This window comes from Solanum pennellii, chromosome 2 (assembly GCF_001406875.1).
Source record: "Solanum pennellii chromosome 2, SPENNV200".
In the NCBI taxonomy this organism is placed as follows: Eukaryota; Viridiplantae; Streptophyta; class Magnoliopsida; order Solanales; family Solanaceae; genus Solanum; species Solanum pennellii.
The window spans coordinates 5,263,638-5,279,776 of record NC_028638.1 but is presented as its reverse complement, the minus strand read 5'-3'; the positions used below and the strand labels follow the sequence as shown (position 1 = coordinate 5,279,776).

At 47.9% G+C, this 16,139-nt stretch overlaps 1 pseudogene; it reads right to left on the bottom strand.

The window, feature by feature from the left end:
* Positions 1-7,288: 7,288 nt before the first annotated feature.
* On the bottom strand, positions 7,289-12,485 carry LOC107009735 (annotated as a pseudogene).
* Positions 12,486-16,139: the final 3,654 nt, after the last annotated feature.

Sequence of the window (16,139 nt, the reverse complement as noted above, 5' to 3'; positions counted from 1 at the left end):
GTCGGTAGTGGCATGCCCATGTAGCCCTTATACAGCACACCCGGTCAGACAACGTCAGGTGTGTCATGTCAGCATTCCCTTGGACAGCACACACGATCGAAAGACGTCAGGCGTTGCATGCCATCAAAGCCCTTGCACAGCACACACGATCGGACAACATCGGGTGTGGAATGGCATCATAGACCTTGGACCGCACAAACAGTCGGACGACATCAGGTGTGACAAGCCATTATGGCCCTTTGACAACACACACGGTCGGACGACGTCAGGTGTTGCATGCCATCATCTCTATTGGACTGCACACATGGTATAACGATGTCGGGCGTGGCATGGCATCGTAGCCTTTAAAATTCACACACGATCAGACGACATCGGGTGTGGCATGCCATCAAAGCCTTGGATAGCACACACGGTCGAAAGACGTCGAGCAAGGCATGGCATCAGAGCACTTGGAAAGAACACACGGTCGAAGGACATCGGCGTGGCATGCCATCAAAGACCTTGGACAGCACACACGGTCGAAAGACATCGGGCGTGGAATGGAGTCATCGCACTTGGACAGCACACATGGTCGGAAGACGTCGGGTAAGGAATGGCATTAGAGACCTTTGACAGCACACACGGTCGGAAGACGTCGGGTGTGGCAAGTAATCATTGCCCTTGTACAACACACACTGTCATACGATTTCGGGCGTGTCATGCCATCATCTCCCTTGGATTGCAGACCGGACGGAAAATGTAGGTGTGGCATTACATCATTGCCTTTGAAAAGCACACACGGGTGGACGACGTCGGGTGTGGCATGCCATTTTGGCCATTCGACAACACACACGGTTGGACAACGTCGCGTGTGACATGCCATAATCGCCCTTGGACAACACACAAGGTCGAGAATGGCATGCCCACATAGCCCTTAGAAACACACAAGGTTAAACGACGTCGAGCGCGGCATGTCATCATAGACCTTGGATAGCACACACGGTATACGACGTCGGGCGTTGCATGCCTGCATATCCCTTGGACAGCACACACAGACAAATGAAGTCGGGTGTGGCATGCCATCATATCCCTTTGACGGCACACACAAATGAACGAAGTCGGGCTTGGCATGCCATCATTGCCCTTGGATAGGACATATGGTCGGACGACCTCGAGCATGGTATGACATGATCGTCCTTACACTAAACACATGATCGGGTGACTTCAAGAATGGTATGACATCATCGCCCTAGACCTTGACACAAGGAAGAAAGACGTGGGGTGTTGCATGCCATCATGTTCCTTGGACAACACACATGTTTGGAGGGCGTCGAGCGGCGCATGCCATTATGGCCCTTGGATAGCATACATAGTCAGACGACATTTGGCGTGGAATGTCATCACCTCTGGCATGGAACAAACGGTTAGACGACGTCGGGCTTGGCATGTCATCATAGCCCTTATACAACACACACGGTTGGACAACGTCGGGCGTGGCATGGTCGTGTATCCCTTAGACAGCACACACGGTTTGACGAGGTCGGGCGTGGCATGCCATCAAAGCCCTTGGACAGCACACACAAATCGGACAACTTCAGGTGTGGCATAACATCGTAGCCCTTGGACAATATACACGGTCGAACGACATCGAGTGTGGAATGCCCTCATAGCCCTCAGACTATATACACGAACAACAATGTCGGGCGTGGCATGACATCGTCGCCCTTAGACAGCACACGCGGTGAGATGACATCGGGCGTATCATTCCCATGTAGCCGTTCGACAACGCACATGGTGGGACGACATCGGGCGTGTCATGCCCGCGTAGCACTTGGAAAACACACATAGTCGAACGATGTCGGGCGTGGCATGCCATTAATGACTTTGGACAACACACACGGTCGGACAACGTTAGGCGTGGCATGGCATCGTAGCCCTTACCGTCGGACGACGACGAGCGTGGCATGCCATCAAACCCCTTGGACAACACACACGGTCGGAAGACATCAGGCAAGGCATGGTATCAGAGCCTTGGATAGCACACACGACCAGACGACATTGGGCATGGCAAGCCATCATTACCCTTATACAGCACGCACTGTCAAAGGTCGTCGGGTGTGTCATGCCATCATCTCCCTTGGATTGTAAACCGAACGGCAATGTAGGTGTGGCATGACATCATAGCCTATGGATAGCACACACGGTCGAACGACGTTGGCGTGGCATGCAATTATGGCCCTTTGACAACACACACGGTTGGACAACGTCGGGCGTTGCTTGCTTGCGGAGCCCTTAGACTGCAGAGATGGTAGGACAACATCAGGCATGCCATCAAAGCCCTTGGACAGCACACAAGATATGACGACGTCGGGTGTGGGATGGCATCATAGCCGTTGGATAGAACACATGGTGGGATGAGTCAGGCGTGGCATGCCATTATGGCCCTTTGACAACACATATGGTTAAAAGACGTTAGGCGTGGCATCCCATAAAGCCCTTAGACAGCACACACGATCGGGCGACGTCATGCATTGCATGCATCAAAGCACATGGAAAACTGAGACGGTCGCACGACGTTGGGTGTGGCATGGAATCATAGCCCTTGGACAACACACACAGTCGGATAATGTCGGCTGTGGCATGCCATCATCTTCATTGGAATGCACACACGGCCAGACGACGTCGGGATGGCATGCCCATGTACCCCTTGGACAGAACAAATGGTCAGACGACGTCGGGCATGGCATGTCATCATAGCCCTTGGACAGAAAAATTGCTTGGATGACGTCGGGAGTGGCATTACATCATCTTCGTTGGACTACACACACGGTCAGACGATGTTGGACATGGCATGTAATCATAGCCCTTGGACAGCACACACGGTCGGACGACGTCGGGCGTGGCAAGCCATCCTTGCCCTTGGATAGCACCTACGGAGGGACGACGTCGGGCGTGCCATTCCCACGTAGCTCTTGAACACTACACACGATTGGATGACATCGTGTGCGTCATGCCAGTGTAGCCCATAGACATTCCACACGGTGGGATGATGTCGGCTGTGTCATGCTATTCAAACCGTGTGACAGCACACACAGTTGTATTACGTTGGGCGTGGCATGGAATCATATTCCTTGGACCGCACACACAGTCGGACGACGTCGGGCGTGCAATGCCCGCGAAGTCCTAGCAGAGCACACATGGTCGGACGACGTCGGGCATGGCATGCCATTAAAGCGCTTGGACAACACTAATAGTCAAACGACGTCGGGCGTCGCATGTTATCATAGCCCTTGGACTGCACCCACGGTCGGACAACGTCGAACGTGGAATGCCATAAAAGCCCTTGGACAGCACACACGGTCGGAAGACGTCTGGCGTGGCATGGCATCATAGCCTTTGGACAGCACACACAGTTTGACGACGTCGAGCGTGGGAAGCCATCATTTCCCTTGATCAGCACACACTATCGGATGATGTCGGTCATATAATGCCATTATCTCCCCTGGATTGCACACTTTGTCGGACAACATAGGGTGTGGAATGCCATCAAAGCCCTTGGACAACACACATGGTCAGACAAAGTGAGGATTGGAAGGGCATTATATCCCTTGGACAACACATACGGTCGAACGACGTCGGGCGTTGCATGACATCATCTCCCTTGGACGGCACAACCTATCGGGATTGGCATGCCAGTGTATCCAATGGAAATTACACACGATCGAACGACATCGGGCGTGGCATGCCATTATAGCCCTTGGACAGCACATACGGTTGAATGACGTCGGGCATGGCATGCCCGTGTATCCCTTGGATAGCACACACGCTTGGAAGACGTCAGGCGTGGTATGCCATAAAATCCCTTGGACGGCACACAAAATGGTACGAAATTGGCCGTGGAATGGTATAGTAGTCCTCGGACAGCACACACGATCGGACAACGTAGCGCGTGATATGCCATTATGTCCCTTTGACAACACACACAGTGGGATAACATCGGGCGTGGCATGCATTATAGCCCTTGGACAACACAGACAGCTGGATGACGTCGGGCGTGGCATGCCCGCATAGCCTTTGGACAGCACACACGGTCGGACGATGTCGGGCGTGGCATTGCTTCATAGACCTTGGACTGAACACACGGTCAGACGACGTGGGGTGTGGCATGCCATTGTTGCCCTTTGATAACACACACGGTCGGACGACATTAGACGTGGCATGGAATCATAGACCTTGGACAGCACACACGGTCAGACGACGTCGGGCGTGGTATGCCATCATCTCTCTTAGACTTCACCCACAGTCTGACGATATTGGGCATGGCATTTCATCATATTCCCTGGACAGAACACACGGTCGGACGTAGTTGGGTCAGGCGCACATGCAATCATTGCCCTTGGACATTACACAAAGTTGGGCTTGGCATGACCGCGTAGCCCTAAGACAGCACACACGGTAACATAACATCAGGCGTGACATGTCATCATAGCCCTTTGACAGCACCCACGAATGGACGACGTTGGGCGTACCATGCCCGCGTAGCCCTTGGAAATCACACACGGTCATAAGAAGTCAGGAGTGGCATGCCATCATAGTATTTAGACAGCACACAAAGTCTGACGATGTCGGAATGGAATGTCATCATAGACATTGGATAGCACACACGGTCGAATAACGTCGGGCATGGCATGCAGGCATCACACTTGGACTGCACAAGCGGAGAGATGAAGTGGGGCTTGTCATGCCATCATTGCCCTTTGACAGCACACACGGTCAAATGACGTCGGGCATGGCATACCATCATGGCCCTTGGACAGGACATACGGTCGAACGACCTCGGGAGTGGAATGCCATCATCGCCCTTAGACTAAACACACAGTCGGACGACGTCAGGAATGGCATGCCGTCATCGCCCTTGACCTTCACACGCGGACGAACAACGTGAGGCATGACATGCCATCATATTAATTAGACAACACACACAGTCGGACGACGTGGAGCGTTGCATACCATTATGGACCTTGGACAACATACACGGTCTGACGACATCGGGCGTGGCATGCCATCATCGCCCATAAAAAGTACACCTGGTCGGACAACATCAGGTGTGGCATGTCATCATGGCCTTTTGAAAGAACACAGGGTTGGACGACAGCGGGCGTGGTATTCCTCCGTAGCCCTTGGACAGCACATTGGGTGTGGAATATCATTATAGCCCTTGGACAGGACACACGGTTGGACGACGTCGGTCATTGCATGCCAACGTAGCCCTTGGAAAGCACACATGGTCAGACGACGTCGGGCGTGGCATGCAATCATAGTCCTTTGACATCATACACGGTCTAACGATGTCGGGCATGGCATGTAATCATAGCACTTGGACAACACACACAGTAGGACGACGTCGGGCGTGGAATGCCATCATCTCCCTTAGACTAGACAAAAGGTCTGACGATGTCGGGCATGGCATGTAATCATAGCCCTTGTACAACACACACGGTCGGACATAATCGGGCGTGGCATTCGATCATCACCCTTATACTGCACACACGGTGGGACGACGTCGGGCGTATCATGCCCACGTAGCCCTTGGAAAACACACACGGTGGGATAACGTCGAGCTAACATGCCTGCGTAGCCCTTGAACAACACACACGATCAAACGACGTCGGGCATGGCATGCCATCAAAGCACTTCGACATCACACACGTTCACACAATGTCAGGCGTGGCATGCCATCATAGCCCTTGGACTATATACACAGACAGAAAATGTTGGGCGTGGCATGACATCATCGCCCTTGGACAGCACGCACTGTGAGATGACATCGAGCGCGTCATTCCCACGAAGCCCTTCGATAATATACATGGTGGGACGACATTGGGCTTGTCATGTCCGCGTAACCCTTGGACAACACACAGAGTCGAACGACGTCGGGCGTGGCATGCCATTAAAGACATTGGATAGCACACACGGTCGGACAATGTCAGGCGTGGCATGGCATCGTAGCCCTTAACCTTCACACACGATCGGACGACATCGGGCGTGGCATGCCTTTAAAGCGCTTGGACAGCACAAACGGTCGGATGACGTCGGGTAAGGCATGGCATCAAAGCTCTTGGATAGCACACACGGTTGGACGCCGTCAGGCGTTGCATTCCATCAAAGCCCTTGGACAGCACACACGGTCTGAATACATCGAGTGTGGCATGAAATCATTGCACTTGAACAACACACATGGTCGGAAGACGTTGGGTAAGGAGTGGCATTAGAGCCGTTTGACACACTACAACATTTTACGCTTTTAGCCACCCTTGTAAAGTGTGGCCTAAACTAGCATAAAGTGTGGCCTTTGATAAAAGGCTACACTTTTTTATTTTAGGCAACACTTTTTGGGGGGTGGCCTAAAGAGCCGTTACCATTGACTTTAGGCTACACTTTTCAAGTGTTGCCAAAGTAGCTATGCTTAAAAGCGTGGCCGATGAAGTACAAAGGCCACACTTTGTAGCATATTATTCACAACACTTTATTTTTAGAATACAACACTTCCAAGTGTGGCCTTTGATTTATTATTAGTCACATTTTAAAAGCGTAGCCTTTCGTACCTCTCCTATGACAACACTTTTAAGTGTAACCTTTTCTTATGTACATGCTACAATTTATAATTAATGATCCCCATAATTGATGTCAGCTTTAGCCACACTTTTAACGTGGAAATATGTCAAGAATTCTACAGCCACAATTTCTACTTGAAAAATAATAATTTCTTTTTACATAAATCTGTTTCAAATATAAACTAGATGTTGCCCGTGCGCTGCACGTGACAAATCAGTTTGTATTTAACAATGTTTAAAATATTAACAATGAGTTGTGTCAAAATGTTCTTCATGGATTCAACAAATGAAATATACTTCTTCAAGAATCTGAAGCTTGACATACAGGGGCAACACCGAAAATTGATTAAAATGTCCTTCAGATGTGAAAGTGGATGACTGTAGCTGTCATTTATTTGTGAGAGCAAGAACTCCCAAGTTCCAAGCAGCCGAAATTTATTAAATTCAGAAGTAGAGGTTCCTATTCATGCTGGGTATAAGAAAGTATCCTGCATAAATAAGAGTAACAGATACAACATCAATATGGTGATGTAATTATCGTTGGAAAAGCAAAACATGGCAAAAATCAATAGTTCAGAGAAGTGATAATCAAATCCATCTAATGATAACCAATTTGTTTGCAGCTGACTGAACTATTACTACAGATAACCAAATATGTTGAGAGTTCAGCGTAGTGAGAGCAAACAAATAATGAATCAATCCAAGTTGTTACTTGGCTTGTACTCATACACAAACATATTTTTCTTCTGCTTGGATACAACAACCAAGAAGCTACACAAGATTCCAATGCTGGAGTTAAGCAATTGAAGATAACCTCATGCTAGAACTCATCAGTTCCCTGGTCCATATTTAGGCATACCCTAGATATCCAGTACACTAGTTGAATGAGTTTCTCCAAAATATTTTATTGACAAACAATAAACTAGATTTTAACATTGTTGTTTACATGAAGTAGGAGAATGACATATCAATAATCTTACCGAAACATGTGTTTTCGTTATAAAGGTTCAGAAATTCCTTTTTAGGGAGTTATTTTTGATGATTCGAAAGATCTTAAGTTAAAATAGTTACCTTGTAAACATGTCGAAAACCACTGTCTCCAAGCTTGTTGTTCAATGAAAAGTTATTGGTTGCATGAGATATAGTTTCAAAATCAAACAACGGTAAATCTACCTCTTTATCTTCTTCTTTTGCCTTGTGAGGTTTACCTCTTTTTCTTCTTCTTTTTCCTTATGTACATGACTAAGCATAGTACTAGGAGCAGACCTAATGCTGCCAGTGGCAAGATAATTATCAGTTTCTTTACTTTTCCTGTACTGGAGTTACCGGATGACTAAAATAAATTCATATGAAGGAAATTATGTTTTATTTTTTTGTCCAATAATGAGGGTAAACCTCAACATACTCACAAAATCTAATGTAGCATAATAAACAAACTTACATGAAAATGTAAAGACACATATTTATACATAACTGAAAAGAGTCCAACTTTACATAGGTATCACTTTTTGTATTGATTTCTTTCATCAATATGTGTTTTTCATCAAGAATGTTAACTGCAATCTGTTTTAGTATATTGTACTTCTGGGCAGAAAGTCAAAAGATTATTGACATGCAAAAGAAGAAGTTCAAGGAAGAGACATCAAACACTATATTACCTTGTATTTCTTGCATATCACAACAATCTCTTGAGATGGCAAAGGAGCCCTTCGATACTGTACATGCCCTCGACCACAACGATTATCTTCTTCCATGGTCTGTGTGTTCTAGATTGTCCCTCAGCAATATGTTCTCTGTAAACTTTCTCCATGTGGATGGTGCTATTATGAAAATTTAAAGCACAGACATGACATAGGGCACCTCAATGAAAATTATCATTCAAATGAAAATGAAATCTCGTGAATATTTATTGTTATGTTGAAAAACGGTAATGGTGGATCCAGAACCTCGAGCACCATTTTGAATAGAGATGTGGTTTAGATAATCAGTGATGATCTATCCTCCCTGCAAATGACTGTAATAAAAAAACAAATATTATACCAAGTATAAAACAAGAACATAACTTTATATAACTCTATACCTTTCCAATAAACAAAGGAAGAATAGTTGAATTTGTAACATAACCCATACTAAAAACAAAAGCAGCTGGTTTTCCAACAAAATTAACCACATACATTTCCAATTAATGTTACTTATGCAGGAAAGATGCATAGTATAAAATTAAACAGGATCATGCCTACCTACATCAACACGGGTACTACATGTGCTTGCGGAAAATCTTATCAAAAACTCAATAACACATGGGGTGCAATATTCATCAGAAGTAGCAAAACGAAGGTAATATATGATCTCAAGTTCAGGCACCTTTAAACTTTTGTGATCTGACTTCATAAACTTTTTTGGAGTTTATTTGAGCATTAAAAAATGTTTCAAAACACTTACTACTAACCATATATATTACATTGTACAATAGAGAAATATTCATACATCACCTGTCTAGTGGTAGTAACTTTATATACACATAGTTCTCTTAAAGCAATATACAAAACAATCGAAAAACCATAAAAGGCCAGTAGAAATGCCATGAATCAAACACAGAGACAAGCATATTAGCAGGACAAACATTATAGAAATAGAAATACAATAAAACCTGAAAATTACTAGCATCCCACCAATCGAACATTTTTCAGATGAAATCACGAAGTTGGCCAAAGGCAAAGTGCAAGCCTGACCAATTTAAATTCAAATCGAGTTCACACTATGTGTAATATACTCAAATTGAAATTCTTCTTAGACCTAAATTTGTATAAAACATTTTTAAAAGCAAAAAATGAAGAGATACTCATACATATTATAATTTTTGAGTACCAACAACATGGAGATACTGATTACAAGAAGATGACTGGCCTATATAATCGAAGTGACCAAATCTATCTTGCTTGCCGCATCTTGTATCTTCTCTTGTATAGATTCATATTCCGACAACCAAAGTTAGTTTTCTTCAAAAAATTTCTCCAGATATTTGAATGAAGGCAAATAAGGATAGAAAATAGTCACCATGTCAGACGGAGGAGAGACAATGGTTATTTGTTTGGGGGAAATGAGAAGAAAGGTTGTAGGAGTTAGGGTTTCATATCTAAGAGTAGCTATTTGGACAAAGTGACAATGGGTGTTTAATTTTTAGTGTAAAATTGTGTTTTTAATTTTGAAGAAGTTCTTTTTTATTTTTGGAAAATTTGAAATTGGAGGGAGAGTTATATATGTTGGAGGGAAAATAATATTTTAGTGAAAATTTTTGAAAAACTGCAAGGCCACACTTGTTAAGTGTTGTTTTTAAATTTATAAAAATAGAACACTTTAATAGTGTAGTCACATGTGTAAATAGGTGTTGCCAATTTTATCAAGATATCACAACGCTTAAAAAGTGTTGTCTATACCATTAAAGAGAACACTTAACAAGTGTCGCCAATATTATTGTAGTCAAAAGCTAACAACTAAGGCTACACTTCAAAAGTGTACCCAAATATCTTTTAGGCAACACTTTACAAGTGTTGTCCAGATTTAGTGTGGCCTTAGGCTTAAAATGGTGTAGTGACAGAACACACGGTCGGAAGACGTCGGGCATGGCAAGCCATCATTGGCCTTGTACAACAAAAGCTGTCAAACGATGTCGTGCGTGTCATGCAATCATCTCCCTTGGATTGCACAACGGAAGGAAATGTAGGTGTTGCATTACATCATTGCCTTTGAATAGCACACATGGTCGGAAGACGTCGGGCGTGGCATGCGAATATGGCCCTTAGGAAACACACACGGTTGGACAACGTCGGGCGTGACATGAAATCATCGCCCTTGGACAACACACATGGTCGATAATAGCATGCCCGCATAACCCTTGGCAACACACACGGTCAAACGACGTCGAGCGCGGTATGTAATCATAGCCCTTATATAGAACACACGGTACACGACGTCGGGCGTGGGATGCCCACATATCGCTTGGACAGCACACATGGACGGATGAAGTAGGGTGTGGCATGCAATCATCACCCTTTGACAGCACACACAATCGAACGAAGTCGGGCGTGGCATGCCATCATGGCCTTTGGACAGCATATATGGTCGGACAACCTCGAGTGTTGTAAGACATGATCGCCCTTACACTAAACACATTATCGGATGACTTCAAGAATGGTATGACATCATCACCCTTGAACTTGACACACGGACGGAAGACGTGGGGCGTAGTATGACATCATGTTCGTTGGACAACACACACATTTGGACGGCGTCGAGCGGCGCATGCCATTATGGCCCTTGGTTAGCATACATAGTAAGACGACATTTGGCATGGCATGTCATTGCCTCAGGCATGGCACACACGGTTAGACGACGTCGTACATGGCATGTCATCATAACCCTTGTACAACACACACGGTTGGACGACGTCGAGCTGGCAGGCCCGTGTAGCTCTTGGACAGCACACACGGTTTTACGATGTCGGGCATGGCATGCCATCAAAGCCCTTTGACATCACACACGAATGGACGATGTCCGGCGTGGAATGACATCATAGCCCTTGGACAGAACACACGGTCAGACGGCGTTGATCATGGCATGCCATTATGGACATTTAACAACACACACGGTCGGACGACGTCGGGTGTGGCATGCCATCATCTCCATTGGATTGCACATGCGGTTTGACGACTTCCGGCGTGGCATGTCATCACAACCCTTGGATAGCACACGTGGTTTGACAATTTTGAGTGTGGAATGCCTGCGTAGCCTTTAGACTGCACATACACACAGACTCCGTCAGATGTGGCATTACATCAAAGCCCTTTGACAACACACATGGTTTGATTACGCTGGGCGTGGCATGACATCAAAGCCCTTGGACACCAAAAACGGTCCGGTGACGTCGGGCCTGTCTAGGCATCATAGCCCTTGAATAGGGCACAGGGTCGGACACGTCGGGCGTGCCAAGCCTCATTTCCCTTGTAAAGCAAACACAGTTGGACGACGTCGGGCGTGGTATGCCACCATATCCCTTGGATTGAAAACACAAATCGACGATGTCGAGCTTGGCATGTCATTATTGGCCTTGGATAACACACATGGTCTGACAATAGCGGGCGTTGCCTGCCATTTTTGCCCTTCGACAACACACACGGTCAGACGACGTCGGGCGTGGCATGTCATCATCGCCCTTGGACATTATACATAGTTGGGCTTGGCATGCCCCCATAGTCCTAGGATATCACACATAGTAACATCACATCAGCCGTGGCATGTCATCATAGCCCATGGATAGCACCCGCGGTTGGACGAAGTAGGGCGTAGCATGCCCCCATAGCCCTTGGACAACACACACGGTCGGAAGAAGTCAGGAGTGGCATGCCATAAAAGTCTATGGATATCACACACGGTCTGACGAAGTCAAAATGGAATGTCATCATAGTCTTTGGATAGAACACACGGTCGGATGACGTCGGGCATGGAATGACCTCATCACCCTTGTACTACACAAGGGGATGGATGAAGTCGGCCATGGCATACCATCATTTACCTTTGACAGCACACACGATCGGATGACGTCGGTCTTGGCATGCCATCATGGCCCTTGGACAGGACATACGGTCGGACGACCTAGGGCATGGCATGCCATCATCGCCCTTGGACTAAACACACGGTCGGACGACGTCATGAATGGCATGCCATCATCTCGCTTGACCTTCACACACGGACGGACAATGTGGGGCATGACATGCCATCATATTACTTGTAAAATACACACGGTCGGACGACGTGGAGTGTTGCATACCATAATGGCCCTTGGACAGCATACACGGTGGGACGACATCGGCCATGGCATCCCATCAACGCCATTTAAAAGCACACATGGTCGGACAACATCAGGCGTGGCATGTCATCATGGCCTTTGGGAAGAACACAGGGTTGGACGACAGAGAACGTGCCATGCCTGCGTAGCCCTTAGACAACACACATGGTCGAATGACATTGGGTGTGTAATATCATTATAGCCCTTGGAAATCACACATTTTGACGACGTCGGTCATTGCATGCAAACGTAGCCCTTGGACAGCACACAAGGTCGGACGATGTCGGGCGTGGCATGCAATCACAGTTTTTGGACATCATACACAGTCTGACGATGTCAACCATGGCATGTAATCATAGCACTTGGACAACACACACGATAGGACGATGTCGGGCGTGGAATGCCATCATCTCCCTTTAACTGGACACACATTTTGACGATGTCGGGCATGGTATGTAATCATATCCCTTGGACAGCACACAAGGTCAGACGATGTCGGGCGTGGCATTTGATCATCTCCCTTGGATAGCACACACGGTGGGACGAAGTCGGGCGTGTCATGCCCATGTAGCCCTTGGACAGCACACATGGTGGGCCGACTTTGAGCTATAATACCTGCGTAGCGCTTGAAAAACACACACGGTTGAACGACATAGGGCATGGCATGCCATTAAAGCCCTTGGACAGCACTCACGGTCGGACAACGTCAGGCATGGCATGACATCGTAGCCCTTGGACAACATCCTTGGTCGGACGACGTCGAGTGTGGCATGCCCACATAACCCTCGAACTATATACACGGACGGCAATGTCGGGGCGTGGCATGACATCATCGCCCTTGGACAGCATACGCGGTGAGATGACATCGGGCGTAGTTTCCCATGTAGCCCTTCGACTACAAAGATGGTGGGACGACATCGGGCGTGTCATGCCCGCGTAGCCCTTTGACAGCACACACACAGTCGAAGAACGTCGGGTGTGGCATGCAATTAAAGCCTTTGTACAACACACACGTTCGGACAACGTCAGGCGTGGCATGGCATCGTAAACCTTAACCTTCACACACTATCAGACGACATGAAGCTTGGCATGCCATCAAATCCCTTGGACAACACACACGCTCGGAAGACGTTAGGCAAGGCATGGAATCAGAGCCCATGGATAGCATACACGACTAGACAACACCAGGCGTGGCAAGCCATCATTGCCCTTATACAGCACACACTGTCGAAGGACGTCGTGTGTGTCATGCCATCATGTATTTTGGATTGCACACCGGACGGCAATGTAGGTTTGGCATGACATCATTGCCCATGGATAGCACACCCGGTCGGACGACGTCGAGCGTGGCATGCCATTATGGCCCTTTGACGACACACACGGTTGGACAACGTCGGGCGTGACATGCAATCATTGCCCTTGGATAGCACACATGGTCGGGCATTGCATGCCCACGTAGCCCTTGCCAACACACACGATCAAACGACGTCGAGTGCAGCATGTCATCATAGCCCTTGGATAGCACACACAGTTGGACGACGTCGGGCATGGCATGCCATCAAAGACCTTGGACAACACTAACGGTCAAACGACGTCGGGCTTGGCATGGCATCATAGCCCTTAGACAGCGCAGACGATCGGACTACGTCGGACGTGGCATGCCATCAAAGCCCTTGGATAGCTCACATTGTCGGAAGAAGTCTGGCGTGGCATGGCATCATAGCCCTTGGATAGCACACACAATCGGACAACATCACGCGTGGCAAGCCATTCTTTCCTGTACAGCACACACTGTCGGATGATGTCGGGTGTGGCATGCCATTATCTCCCTTCAATTGCACACACGGTCGGACGACATAGGGTGTGGCATGCCATCAAAGCCCTTGAAAAGAACACATGGTAAGACGACGTCGTGAGTGGCATGGAATCATAGCCGTTGGACAACACACACGGTCGAATGACATTGGGCTTGGCATGCCAACGTAGCCCATGGAGAACACAAACGATCAAACAACATCGGGCCTTGCATGTAATCATAACCCTTGGACAGCACACACGGTCAGACGACGTCGGGCATGGCATAGCATCATAGCCCATAGACAACACACACGGTCGAACGACATTTGGCACGACATGTAATCATCGCCCTTGGTGAGCACAATTGGTGGGGCGTGGCATGCCAACGTAGCATATGGAGAACACACATGGTCAAACAACGTCGGGCATGGCATGTCATCATAGCCCTTGGACAACACACACGGTTGGACGACTTCGGGCGTGGCATGCATGCGTAGCACTTATATAGCACACACGGTCAAACGACGTCAGGCGTGGCATGCCACCAAAGCCCTTGGACAACACACACGATCGGGCGTGCAATGGTATCATATACCTCAGACAGCACACACGATCGATTTTGGAATGGTATTATAGCCCTTGGACAGCACAAAAGATCGGACGATGTGGGGCGTGGCTTGGCATCATAGCCCTTCACAAAACACACGGTCCGATGACGTGGGGCGTGGCATGCGATTTATCCCTTTGACAACACTCACGATTGGACAGCGTCATACGTGGCATGTAATCATAGACCTTGGAAAGCACATAGGGTCGGACCACGTCGGGCGTGGCATGCCATCATCTCCCTTGGACTTCACACACGGTCTGACAATGTCGGGCATGGCATGTAATCATAGTCCTTGGACAGCCAACATGGTCGGATGACGTCGTACATGGAAGATCATCGCCCTTTGACAGCATACACGGTGGGACGACGTCGAGCGTATCATGCCCACGTAGCCCTTGTACAACACACACGGTGGAACGATGTTGGGCGTGTCATGCCTGCGTAGCCCTTGAACAGCACACAAGGTCAGACGACATCGGGAGTGGTATGCCATCAAATTCCTTGAACAGCACAGACAGTTAGAAGACGTTTTGCGTGGCATGGCATCATAATACTTGGACAGCACACACGGTCGGATGACATCGATTTGGCATGCCATCATCGCCCTTGGACAGCACACACTGATGGACGATATTTTGCATGGCATGCCATAATTGCCCTTGGATAGCACACACGCTGGGATGACGTAGAGTGTTACATGCCCACATAGCACTTGGAAAACACACACGATGGGATAACATCAGGCCTGTTATGCCATTGTTGCCCTTTTATAACACACATGGTCGGACGACATCGAGCGTGGCATGGAATCATAGGCCTTGGACAGCACACACGGTCAGACGACATCGGGCGTAGCATGCCATCAAAGTCCATGGACAGCAAAGACGGTCGGGCGATGTCGGGCGTGGCATGGCATCATAGCCCTTGGACAACACACACGATCGGACGACGTCTGGAGTGGCAAGCTTCATTGCCCTTTAACAACAAACACTTTCAAACGACGTCAGGCATGGCATGACATTATCTCCCTTGGATTGCACATACGGTCGGACGACGTCGGACGTGGCATTGCATCATAGCCCATGGATACGACACAGGGTCAAACGACGTCGGGCGTGGCATTCCATCATCACCCTTTGATAGACTAAATGGTCGGTAGTGGCATGCCCATGTAGCCCTTATACAGCACACCCGGTCAGACAACGTCGGGTGTGGCATGTCATCATTCCCTTGGACAGCACACACGATCGAAAGACGTCAGGCGTTGCATGCCATCAAAGCCCTTGGACAGCAC